The 12,839-nt window shown below is 31.0% G+C and overlaps 1 long non-coding RNA gene across 1 annotated transcript in view; it reads right to left on the reverse strand.

The window, feature by feature from the left end:
- Positions 1 to 11,838, reverse strand: part of LOC102021281 — a 22,792-nt gene extending 10,954 nt beyond the window's left edge. The window contains exon 1 of the long non-coding RNA XR_001235234.1: positions 11,783 to 11,838. This is a non-coding gene — a long non-coding RNA (uncharacterized LOC102021281). The remainder of the gene's footprint in view (positions 1 to 11,782) is intronic.
- Positions 11,839 to 12,839: the final 1,001 nt, after the last annotated feature.

The following is a 12,839-nucleotide window of genomic DNA, read 5'->3' on the forward strand; positions in this document are numbered from 1 at the left end:
TTTTTTTTTTGGTTTTTCTCCGGTACCGGGAACCGAACTCACGTTACCAGCTTTTGCCGCTGAGCTAAATCCCCAGCCCCTGCTCTATTTTTTCTTTTATTCTGTTCTTTAATTTATTTATACTTTGTGTTTCTCATTTAAGAGGAAATATGTAGTATTTAAACTTGGGTGTCTGATTTATTTCAATTATATTATGATCTCAAAAAGTGTGAATTTCATATGAATAATTTCAACATAATCTTTACTGTCACTCATCAATATATTTGTCACTCTACAATATATTTTAGAAATAATGTCCAATTGGCATGTACAGATTGGCATGAAAAAAATCTGAGATATTTTGTAAAAACTTAAAAGAAATACAATTTAAAATTTGGTTAACAATATATGTGGATTTTTTTAAAGGAGAATCATGCAGTCGAAAGAATAATAAAAGGAGAAACTAAACAGCAATATCCAAGGAAAAGATTTACTTCATGCAAAATCTAAATATATTTAGCATTATTTTCAAAAAGAGAATTTTAAAAGTGCTAATAATAGGCCACTTAATGACATGCACAGCTTTGTCAGATTTTTCCCTTTGTCATGTGCATTCTGATTTCCAGCACATCCAATATGCACCGTTAACCTGTTGTCTTTACTTAATTATAAATCTTTGTAATTAAAAAGTCAATTTAAACAATGATTAATTTAAAATAAATTCTACTTAATCAATGCTTCTAGGGTAGAAGATTTAGAATTCCAGAGATAATTTGTACTCCTCTGAAAAGAAGTGAGCGCAATACTAGTGCCCATAAATTTTTGTCCTCCTCACTTATCTCCCGCAGTTTCATGTAGCCTGTAGCACTGGCTTTCCCTGGTAAGTGAATGTGTTACGCTACTCTTCCTTGACTACGCAGAAGTGTATGAATCTGCTCTGAGTACAGGTAGAAGTGGGTTACTCACTAGAAATAGTATTTCTCTTCTTAATAGAGAAGTTAAGGATTCCCTTGAGACAAAACAACATGTATGACTTAAATATGTTCTATTTACCTTATAATATTATCATATTTGAACTGAGTTCTCCATATTTGCCTTTTTTTTGTTAAATCATCATAACAATTGATAAATATTACAGTTTTGCAAGGGCAAAACTCAAGTGTATCAACTTTGGCCAACGGCTCTGTGTGTTTTTAAACTTGTTCTTTGTTGTAGCTTCATTTGCACAGAAAGTCACCTATGAGGGAAGGAAAACTGGAGGTCAGTTTCCCTTGTTCCTCTTACAGAAGGTAAGCAGTAATGTTTAATTAAAACCATAAAACTGACCCTCCATAATAATCTTTAAGAAGATTGGTGAAATTTTTGAATGAGACCTCAATATGGTAGAACCCAATTAACCAAAATAAATATTCGCTGAAGGACCTTGCATTCTTTTCACAGGTAGCGTAAGAGAAAGACATCTGATAATATACACAATATTGTAGCCTGTTTAGCAAGATACATTTTCAAGTGAATTACATATATTTTCCTCATGTTTTATATTGAACATTACAAAGTTTCAACTGTATTTAGTCTACATTAAATATGCTAAAAATATACCGTACCGATAGGAATAGCTATATACTTAGTAAATATACAGGTCAATTTTAATAAACAGATTAATTACCTGAAAGCTCAATTTAATTACTTTTCTCAAACTCTTTAGTAGATTTAATTTTTTGATCTTAGATCTTATATGACAGATGATTTTAACTCTTCCAGTTGAGGCTTTCTCAGCTGCCTATACCTACTAAATTCCTCCGGTGGGTTCACGTCAGTTTGCAGTTTTTATTTGATGTCATTAATGAAAACAATTGCAATTTATCCACTCTTTTCCATTTCCTTAGTAAGAGTATTCATTATTCTTAATGAAAATTACCTAATCATATTTTTTCCTCTCTTACTATGATTTTTTAACCTTTCCAAATCCAGAAAACATACAATATCTAAGCTTACAAATTTCTAACACTTGGTAATTAAATAAAGATATGGCTTTACTTCTCAGTATTTAAACACATATCTTCTAAAACTAACATTACCCTATATAAAGCATTATCTTATATAAACACAGTGAAATTTTCAGTCAAGGAAATTAATGTTAATATATTGAACATGTATCCTATTGTGAAAATTTAAATTCTCCTGCTTAAGAGTGACATGTGTAGCTTTCTTTTGCTTTGTTAGTCAAGAATCTGAATATACGTCTTTTTCTGGTCTCTGGGTAGTCGTCATTTTTGGTGTACTGAAGATGTGCTCAAATTGGAAGACACCACATTAAAAAGATATATCTGATATCTAGAAATGGCTTTTTTAGTTGAGCAAATTAGAGACAACTTGCAACCGAATAAAGATTGACAGAGATAGATTATACACTTTTGATTAATCAAGGATTCATGTGTCCGTATGATGCTAAAAACAAATCATTAAAATGATGACGAGGTGTGGAATTTTCATAACAGACACGTCTATTTAATAATAAATGTAAAAGGAATAGTTAAAGTAGAAATAAAAAATCATCTCATTACTACAAACATAGATATAATTACTTCAAGTAAAAATCACCAGCAGTGTTAATATTGTCGGTTAAGTTCTACGGGTGGGCAGGACACTTGGATTGTTTCATCGTATCTTCCCCACAGGTAGCACACTGACACCCAAAGAAAAAATAGTAAATGAAGATCTCTTGAGCCACCTGAATCAAAAGTCACATTTCAAACTATCTATAATGGGACAAATTCATATGATATGCCCTTTACTGTTATCCTGGGAAGGACGTTTCATGAATTTAATAGCAGATTAAAGAAAGAAATATAATCTATTTTGCAATTGATAGTAGCAGAAGAATCCAAGAAATTTATCAGACATGGAATAACTAGCTGATTTAATTTAACATGCCTACTTCATTTTGATGTCATGTCATTTTGAGCCTAATTCTCAATTAAGAGGAGAAATAAACCCCTTTACTAGTTAAATATTGGATTCTCTGACTGAAAGATTTAGTAAAACACTTAGATATTTTAGAATATGCAAATGTTTCCTATGGGAAATAAATCCAGGTGTGACTCAAATTTTTAATTTCCCTGAATTCTTACTTTTGAAAAGGGTCTCAAATGACAAAAATAATGACATTCCCAAGTTATGACTTTTGAAAATAGTTTTCCTTCTCACACAAATGGTAGAAACTTATGATTTGAAAAATAAGTAATGGATGAATGGTGGGATGCCTACCAATTTGTCTCATCATCTCCTGGAGATATCCAGAGATAGACATAGAGATAGAGATAGATAGAGGTAGAGATGGAGATAGAGCTAGAGATGAGATAAATATAGATAGATATATAATATAAATAATATATATTATTATATTATATCCATATTAGATTTTATGAAGATACTAGCAAAAGAAGTTGGTATAACAGATATGTCTCTTAATTTTTAAAACATTGTTACTAGAGAAAATCATAATCACATGATATACATTTACAAAAGGAGGAAAGAAAACACACGGCTTCATTATAAGTTCATCATGGCATCTACCATTCACTTTGTTTACCTTTAATTGCCACATTTGGTATATATTCTTTAAAAAAAAATTAAAGAAGCATTTTCTTTCCAAAGGCAGCCTCAGTATTTTGGCCAGTTAAATGGAGAAGGAGCTTTTGTTCATGGAGAAAAGACCATATAACTCCATGAAAACCAGCGTTTATGATGGCCTTCAGCAACAGTACTATGCGTGGCGCCTCTTTTATTTGATTCAGGAAAAGAAAAATAGCTTAAATTATATAAGGGACATTCCCTTCAAATTTCCTTCTTTGCAGGCTTGCGTATGTATTGTTTTATGTGTGGCAATATCCATCTTTGTGATACAGTGCTGCCAACAGTACTCTTTGATGAATGCTAATAAATTCAAGCGCCTAATATTACCCTGTATTTTTTAAGATTGAGGGGGTGGGAAAGAACAAAAGCCAAGTCTGCAAAAATTATTGTCTGCACTTGACATTGAAAATTGGGTCAAATGCTCATGGCTTCAAAAGATGGAATCTGTCCAATCAGAATATCCCTTTATCCCCTGTCTGTATTAATCAATGAGACCGCTGAATATAAAAGTTTTACGGTGCATGCCATCAAATACAGGATCTTAAGTTACAACACAATATTCTATAGTTAATGGACGTAAAGGTTTCAGCGGAATTCTATGACATGTTAGAACACATATTACGGCCGTGTTTCCTCCGAATGAAACCTGTGGCCCGTGATCTTGGAAGTCTCCAGCATTCATCTCAGACTCTCTCAAGGCGTTGCTCTTGAGAAAGGTAGAAATTTCCATGTGTTTGCTGTGAACTAATTATAAACATGACTATGTCTTTAATCAAGGGAAAATCAGATTTACAGGCTATAGCACCAGTAACACAGAGAGTACTCTTTTGGCTATTTTGGACCATTTCATTTCAAAATCCCCGGAATTCTTTTCATAAACAAATTTAGGTATTTGGTCTATTAATGTGAAAATCCCTTACACTGGTCTTCAAAATCTCTCTACCCTTATCAATATGTGGTATGATAAAACTGAAAGAGTTAACCTTCCGAGAGTGGTAACATACATTCTCATCTGAAAAAGAACAGTTGAAAACAAAAGGGAGCGTTATCCAGACAGGATGTCACGTAACTGGCTATCCTGTGAGAAAATGGGAGCTACAGCAACTCAGCCAACTCTGACTGCATTTCAGTGGCACAGACCTACAACTTGGCCAAGTGCTGGACCTGAATCACCAAAGGCATATGTTCTATGTTTCACTATATAACATGATATCAACCCAAATTTATTGTTTATCATAAAGAGAATTCTTAAAAACAATAATAGAATAACAACAACATAGACAAAAACAAAATAAAGCAAAAACAATAAAAATGATACAGGGTTTCAAACCAAAATGATGGGAATTAATAGTCATTGTTATATTACATGTTGTTATCTTTAATGATGTACAGCATAACAATTTGAATATTAGACTATTTAACTAATTTGCCTATATTTAATGGATGTTAACATCATTTTACCAACCACTCACTTTTCATAAGAAAAAATCTAATTTGTCATCCATAATCTATGCCACCTCTGTTATAATCTGCATTTTATTTGTTATGTAAATATACAGACAGTGTTTGCGATAGCAACAAACTGTACTTACTTCCTAAATCACATTACCTAAGTAGGCAACCTTAATTTTTCAATATATTTTATTTATAATCACATCTCATGTTAGTCTTAACTAGAAATTGCATAAATGCTACATTTTCCACTGCTCGTGGGAAAATTTTTCTTTTCTTCTCTGAAATACCTGCTTATGTCTACATAATTTTTGAATTGTTTGCTTGCGTGTTTCACATTGACTTACAGTTCTTTTGTGCTTTAGATATTAATTGCTTTCAGTTACAGTTGTTCTAAATCTGATGATACTTCTAGGTGTGTTTTTGCATTACTTGTGCATCTTGTTGAGCTGAAGCTCATACATTCAAAGATGTCACACTCATTTCCTACTAGGATTATTATACATTTAGCTATTTTAAGAAATTCTTCCATATCCTATATATATGAAAAACTTAATTTATGTTTTATCTTAAATTTAAAATGAAATGCTTTTCACTTTATTCAGGATTACATCTCAATGTAGAAGTGATGTGTATCAAGTTGAGGAATGTGAAGCTTTTTAAAATGATGAGATAGCCTGTTGCATCAACTTCATATTTTTCTTCATTTATTTGTTTAGTGCATTCCAATATATTTAGAAAAATTTTGAATATGTTTATTATATATTCTATTTATTATTAGGATCCTTTTGGCTCCTGTTATTCTCATAAATAACATTTTAATCATATTTCTATTTGTTGCTGTAAAATTGAAATACTCGTTTTCTAATTCTGAATTTATGAATATCTAGGTTCTCTAGTTGTAATTTATTTTCAAATCCTTTTGATTTGTATATGCATGGTACCTGTTGTGTTTCTTCTTTTCTGACTTTATATCTATATTTATTTACTTATTTTTCTCAATTTCCTTTTTCCTGTATACACCATAACTTTTAAGTATAAGATTGATTGCAATGCTAATAATGAGAATCATTGTTTCTTATGTTAGACAAAGGAGGATGTTTTTGTTGATACAGTTCCTATGATACTGTTTAGAGATTCAATAATAAACATATTTTGAACATTCTCAATATATTTTTGTTTTCTTCCAATTTGTGATATGATTATTATTATATATCTCTCTTCTAAAAATTTTCTATAGTAAATTAAAATTACGTATTAGTAATGTTAAAAGTTTTTAACTTTTAAATACTAGATGAATTCAAGTTGCTCATGACAGATAATAAATTTTGTATATTGTTAGATTTGGCTTGTGAATACAAAGCCTTTTAATCTACACTCAACAAGATTGATCTGTAAATTGGTTTCTTCTTGCGATCATTATCTACATTCTGTGACTATATTGGACTCAAAGAAATTTTGGTGAAACATTGTCTCAGGCTTATTGCATATAATTAGAAATATTTACTCATAGAATTAATATGTAGAGCCATCTGGACCTGGGATTTTCTCATAAAGGATGTACAATGACTAGCCATAAGAAAATTTATGTGAACATTTTTTGTAATTTCCCTTTGGTAAACTTTAGTTTCTCGTGTATTATCTCATTTCAGTTAAGTGGCTAAGACATTTGGGGAAAATTTAGTAATACTGGTCCACTTACTGATCCTAAGTGTGTTTTTTTTTTTCGTAATTAAGTTCATAATTTTGTTGCCTATTTCACTAATCTCCTCAGAGCAAGAATTTTGACTTTCTTCATAGTCTCCGTTGTTCTTATTGTCTTCTCTGAATTATCCTTTTTTCTTCGCTAAGCTTGTGACCATGAATAGTGGTCTTGCACTATTGTTGTCACTAACTTGTGACCTTGCACGTGATAACTACATGTTATGCTTTCACTTTCGTTCCCCTTCAGCCCTCTTTTCAAACTTCTAATGTTATTTTTATTTTAATTTATTTTTCCTTAATATAATTTGTTGTGTGTTTTTAATTCCCCCCTTGCAAAATAAGATGTTTACTCATTTAATTTCAATGCTTGCTTATCTTTTTGTAATTCATACATTAATTCTGTTAATAGCGATTTAGTGCCTCTTTTTCTGAATTCCCCAAGTGGTGATATAGCAGGATCATAATAATTTAGCAGTAATTTTTGTTAAAAATTTATTGAGATGATATTATACAAAATATTGCTTAGTATTTCACTTTGCAGTTTTTCAATACTATGATATAAATGACTTATTTTTTGTTTATTGACTTTGTTATTTTTATGTAAGTATTTTAGCTTCCTTTCCTGACCATATTTCTTTTGCCCAAGAAGTTATTTAAAAATATTTAATTATTTTTTCAACTGTATGCGATTTTTAAATGCATATATTTGTGAGCTAGACCTTAACTGCATTTTCTATTTTCTAGGTCTATGGAATTTTTTACTACTAATCACTGATAAGTAGTATTTTAAGTAAATATGCCACACATACTTGAGAAGAAGGATTACGTTTTAAATTTTATATACAACAATAGCATTCTCTGTTTCATTTCCAATTTTTCATTTCTAAGATGGATAGGGAGATCGATAGGCAGAAACATAGGCTGATCTAATGGTTAACTATAATGTGTTTGACACATTTAATAAAAACAAAGATATACCTCATTTATACACCATACACATTCATGTGCATCTATCTAAAATTTTGATGTTAATGCAATGTAGTTTATTAAATATTGCTCAAATATCTATTTGTTTTCTTATTTGTATCTTTTTATTCTCTTATGCTTAATTTCTCAAAGATTGAAATATCCTTTGCAACTTCAAATTATGATTGGAATTTTAATAGTTTCATGATTGAAGAAATCTTATAACTTTCTTATTTCAGAAGGATAATGGTGGATCAAATTTGAAATCAGCCTATTTTCTCTGTAAATATTTCCAACAAGTATGTAGTGATCTTCTCTCACTATGATAGTGACTAGTACTGCTGTGACTATTTCAGAGGCTTTGTGTTTAAATTTGTGTTAAGTAATTAAAATAATGTTTCTCTCAAATCTTCTTCAATTATTTTAAATAGCTCATGTTTCTGAGTTTTGTCAATTGCCATGTGAAAATCACTACAGTATAAATGGACAATATGATACATTCATGTTTATAGAAATTACTGGTATATTTGAATTTAATTATTTAATTATTCATTCAATTCAGCTTATTTATTTCTTCATAATCTATTATTTCTCCTTAATTCAATGATTCCCAATCATTGTGTGCTGAATTGTCTTTCCTGTCCACTTGCTTCTCCTGCCTAACGTGGGAATAATTAACAGTATTATGTTAGTCTTACTGTGGTTATTTTAAAAATTTCTCTATTTTCTTTTGATCTACCCAACTCTAATGACTTCTGCCTGGAATAGCATGTTTTATATTACTATAATAGCATATTGAAGTAAGCTTACTTTACAGTTTTGCTTAGCTCACAATTTCTGAGAATGGGTGTTCACATTCTACAGAGCTGTCTTTCACAAGAGTTCACCTTGCCTGTTATCACCCCATAGCACACACCAACGGCAGGAGTGAATGGGAGAGCAAGAAATCACACATTGAAAAAGGAAGGCAGAGAGACTAAGGTCACACAAACCCTTCTCAGAGCATGCTCCCAATTTGCCTAAGAACTTCTCATTAGGATCACCTATTCGCTTCCATAGCACTTCCAGGTACCACCACCCTGAAAACCATTCCCCAGTACATGAACTCTGGGGACGAACCACTTCCAATCCTAGCACTGCCATTCCTTGATAAAACAATGGTCGTAGAACTCATAACACTGCTCCAGCTCCTAAGTTCTTTTATATGTAGTATTTTAATTCTGTCTCCTAAAATATGTTAACATCACTTCAGACATTATTTTAATAATCAGTTAATGAGAATTTGTGTCTATTTATTTGTTTATCTACTAGTTTATTACCTCCTCTTCTATCTAATACATTGTTCCAAGTTTAGTTTTCTTTCCCTTGAATAAAATATTTATAAGTTACTTTAGTGTAAATTTCTGAGTAGTAACCTGTTTTTATTTTATTTGCATGTTTTCTCCTGTCAACTAAGTTGTTACAAGACACATTTGTAGGTACACACTCACATTATTATTATAATCATGGATATTACTTAAAGGTGTATCCACCTCACCATTGACTACACTGCTGTTGTGAGTTCTACTTCATTATAAATATTTCCATGTATTACAAGTGTCAAACTGCATGGTGCATGCTTAAATTTTAAAAAATTATTACAATAAAAAACCACTTCTCCTTATTCCCCTAGAAACAGTCCCCCTGGCTTCAAACACACTTACGTGTTTTTCCTGCCTAACCGGAAGCACTTGTAGAAGTCCCCTTTTGTAATTATCTTCAGGAGGTGTGATAAACAATATGTGAATGCTGCTACCATTTGCCTCCCAATGTGAAAAACGGGTTTGTAAAACCACGTCGCGGCTCCACCCCCTTACACGTGATAATGTCTGGATCTTCTTCAAAATCAAAATGAAAACGAAATGTAAATGTTTTAAATCAATTCAGGATACTAAAGTAGTCAGGGCAACAGAACTAAAGATTCTCATGAAAAAGGACTTCAAATCTTGCTTCAGGAAATGGCATGATGAGGAGTACGAGGGAGGATATTTAGAAGGAAATTAATGACAATATATCTTTGCATGCAATAATTCCTTTAAAATTTAAATATTCACAGTATCTTATGATCATATCTCATAAATGTAATACTTTTAGTATTTTCATCTGAATATTTGTAGATTATTTTCTCATTTTGGTAATTTGTAGTTTCATTACAATCTTCCTTATTTTTTAGTTATTCACATGCAAATCTGTTTCTAAAATCTAGGGAATAATGAATATATATTTGAATAATTATACTCGGAAATTCCTGAGATGTTATTTCTTCAAATATTATCTCTTCTGAATTTTCATTTTTTATTTTAATGATCCTTGAATAATGCAAATGCTAAAACTTACCGTCTTTCATACATCTTAACGTTTTAACTATGGATTGCAACTCCTTTTCTCCTCACATTCTCATAAGTTCTTCAGTTATATTTCTCAGGGCTTTAATTTTAAATTTTGTCTCATTTATTGTTTTTGTCATCAATTTATTTTCTATTACAATAACTGTAGAACTGTAAACTTTTTAAATATTAATTTTATTTTAAGAAATTGTTTCATGCACCTGTAATTTGCTAGATTTCCCACTAAATATCATTTATGAATTGATGCCCGTAAGCTGTACATTAAAGTGTACAGGGAGATAAGAAAAATCAAGATATTCAACAGTACAAATAATACATTTAGCCCATGTTTGTCAAACTCAGGTGAAATTTAAAAATTCTATCAATGGAGAAAGTCACTTTTTGGGTAGTGATTTGCCCTCATTTTCTGAAATATCAAGTTATGGACAATTCCTCTATCATATTGTAGATTGGAGAATGATTGGATCTTAATACTGATCCTTAGTGCATCTTGAATTTGAGCAGACAGTTGTATTCAAATAGGTGGGATCTATCTTACTTTAAAGCTAAAGAAAAGTTGTTAGAGCAATAGCAAATTCCAGACCTATGAGACTGGCTTAGAAGGAGGTATAAAAATATGTTTGATCATTTTTATTTTAAAAAGAATTAAAAAACAATAAAAATAACAACAACATCAACCAAAGAAATGAAGCAAAAACAGTAAAAATGATACAGGGTTTCAAAACAAAGTGATAGGAATTAACAGTGGTTGTTATATTACATAGTGTTATCTTCAACAAAGTTGCTCAGATTACCAGATGTAAGAATGCAAAATAAATCAAACTACTAAACAAAATGAAAAATAATTTTAAAAACATTACAAATGACACACAGCTTCATTAAACAAGATGGTAGGAATTCACCAGTGGTTGTTATATTGTTTATTGTTGTCTTCAAAGTAGTTGTTCAGATTACCAGATATAAACATGCAAAATTGGTCAAAACAATTTAGACATTAACTGTTCCTTTCAATAAATCTGGAAGTAAGATAACCTCTTTAATAAACGTGCTGGAAAAATGGGCTTTCCACATGCTGAAGACTAAAACTAGACCCATGTCTATCACCATGCACTAAACCAAAGTCAAAATGGATGAAAAAATCTAAATATTAAAACAGTAACATTAAATCTACTGGAAGAGAAAGTAGATAGAAATCTTGAAGACATAGGGGTAGGCAGAAAGTTCATGAACAGAAACTAAACTGCACAGGAAATATTTCAAATAATCAACAACTGGGATCTCATCTTATGAAAAATTTTGCACATCAAAAGATATTAACAACAGAATAAAAAACCCCACAAACTGGGAAGAAATTTTAGCCAAGTGTCCCTCATACAAAGGACTTCTATTTAGAACATGTAAATAATTTTTTAAAATCAGGCCTCCAAACTTCAAAGGCCCAATAAAAAAAATTTATATACTAGCATTTATTCAGATTCAGTCTAAGTGTACATGGACAGATGAATGCAGAAAGAAAAATGTCATATACAATGTAATGCAGTATTATTGTCATCTACAATAAGGAGAACCTGAAGGATATTATGCTAAGTACCATGAGCTGGTTCCTGAAGGACAAATACATGATTCATTTCTTTAACGTCAATAAAAGTCAAACTCACAGAAGTAGAGAGTATTTTGGTGCTGTCAGAGTCCAGAGGGTGAGGGAGTGAGGAGGTGTTGTTTTCTGAGTATAAAGTTTCAGCTCAGGTAGATAAATAAGTTCTAAAGATGTGTTGCACAATACAGAACCAAAGGTGAACATCATAGCATTGTGCCCTTCAAACTTTGTTAAGAGGGTAGAGCTCATATTAAACATTTTTACCCCAACACAGGGAACACCAAAACAAATGAAGAAAAAGATTACAAGGAAACTGTAAATGGTGTTTGATGTGTCTATTGCCTTGATTGCAGCGATACTGCCGTGGGAGTTGGCATATGTCCAAACTCACCAAGTTGTAGGTATTCAATATGTACAGATCTTTTTATACGAATTATACCTAATTAAATTAGTAAATAAGAGTACAGCTAAAATGTGCATTGAGAGTAGATAGAAGTATAGTGCTTTGTGTATAATATGCACACAATTACTATCACTTCAGTTTTGATTTACCCTTTGCTTGTAACTTACCGTTCTGTTGAATCGATAAGAAACACCAGTAAGTGTATCTATAAAGTAACATTTTATACCTGTTACTTCCCAGACTATAATCATTAGGGTCATTAGTGCTCAATATTGCTCAATAATTTTTAAAACGTAGAACTTTTATTAAATTACTTATTATAATTTGTAACATGTACAAACTCTTTCACTAATCTTATTTGATTATAACAGCACTATGAATTCGGTTAGTATCATCAATATGTTCCATTTCTTGCTGAAGTGACATCCTCAAGAAAAACCTAATAATGAGTCTAAAGTAATGCAGTGATTCTAAGCCCATTACACCATCCACTGCAATATATTCATAGCATTTCTTTCGTTAAACTCAGTAACCCCACATCATTACTGTACAGTGACCTGAAGCATTCTAGCCAAGATGTATATAGTCAATAATTAAGATAATTATTTCTTAAGTTAATATTTCAAAAATATTTTTGAATATTTTTAAGATTCATGAAGTTATAGATATATTTGCCAAGTATATATTCTACCTTTGTCACTGACAAGAGAGGATT

Source organism: Chinchilla lanigera, unplaced genomic scaffold (assembly GCF_000276665.1).
Source record: "Chinchilla lanigera isolate Chin_1 unplaced genomic scaffold, ChiLan1.0 scaffold00039, whole genome shotgun sequence".
In the NCBI taxonomy this organism is placed as follows: domain Eukaryota; kingdom Metazoa; phylum Chordata; class Mammalia; order Rodentia; family Chinchillidae; genus Chinchilla; species Chinchilla lanigera.